Consider the following 1459-nt stretch of genomic DNA (forward strand, 5'->3'; position numbering starts at 1 on the left):
TAACATAAGCGAGAGTCTGTCCAATACAGTTTATATGAGAAATCAGGCTATATTTTTAAAAACTAGTGTTTTCAAAAAGAAAACTATCGACCAATGCCTATGGCTCTTTACTTCTTAGCAAATGATTCCCCTGACTAGAGTGCAAGATCTGGAAAGTCTGTATCTTTGCCCATTTCCTCCACTGTTGCTACCCTGGTGCCAAGAATGGCACCTGGCACTGACTAAGTATGTCCTGAATAAATTAATTAATGAAGTTACATGAATTAGAAAGTGATACGGTATTGGTGCTCATTTTCTGTCTAAATTCTGAGCAATTAAAAATGTGAACATGATCAGACCAAAAAGGGAAAGAAAAGGAAAGGGAGCAGGGAGGGAATGTAAAGTCATATTTGAATTTTTGAGCATATTGGAAGAGAAGAAGAAAACGCAGTGTCAATGGAATTTAAATGGAATTTATCACTACAAAGTTTTCACTCCTGCATGGAAATTTCCAGAGCCTATGTTGTAAACCATCTTACAATGGGTAGTTTATGACCAGTAACCTTTTTGCTTAAATCATCATGTGGCAGCAGCGCCATCTTCTGGGTAACTAGTTGAGCATTTTAGAATAATAGTCTAGAGTTGTTTTGTTTTTTTCATATACCAAATTGAGTTTAGAATCACAGAAGATTACATAGGAAATATCTTTAGAGATCATCTAGGCCATATGTCATCTTACAGGTAAGGATTTGCCTTAAGTGGGTACAATATTTTCTTATTTTCTCTTGATCCAATGGAGCCCCAAATTCATGTCTCAGAGAGAAGACAAACTACAGCCATCATTGCTAAATTATATCACAGGTCTCATATAAATCAGAAACTGAGAAGCAGTTAAAATCCATTTGTCGAGCATCTAAAGAGTGCTGTCCAATAGGAATTTCTGCAACAATGGAGCAATAGAACTTTCTATGATGATCTATACATGTCTGTGCTGTCCAATACGGTAGTCACTAGCCACTTGAGGTTATTAAACATCTAAAATGAGGCTAATGATGCTGAAGAACTGGATTTTTAACTGTATCTAATTTTAACTAATTTACATTTTTCAAAAGTCACATATGGCGAGTGTAGGGTTTCTCAACCTTGGGACTACTGACATTTGGGGCTTGATCATTCTTTGCTGTGGTGACTGTGTGGTACACTGTACGATGTTTAGCAACAGTCCTAGCCTCTAGTCACTGGCTAGGAGTAACCATCCCCTGAATTTTGCCAAATACCCTCTCTAAGAGGCAAAATCACCCCTGGTTGAGAACCAGTGGGCTAGTAGCCACTGCAATGAACAGCACAGTTCTAGAATATACCTGATATATATAGAACATTTTGGTTGAGAAAAAGAACTGCCCACTAAGGCAGTAGTGGTCTTATAATAAGAACAAGGAAGTTTTTTGTTTTTTTTTAAAGTAAATAAAGTCAGACGTAG

The sequence above is a fragment of the Cervus canadensis genome, chromosome X, assembly GCF_019320065.1.
Source record: "Cervus canadensis isolate Bull #8, Minnesota chromosome X, ASM1932006v1, whole genome shotgun sequence".
NCBI classification, from domain to species: Eukaryota; Metazoa; Chordata; class Mammalia; order Artiodactyla; family Cervidae; genus Cervus; species Cervus canadensis.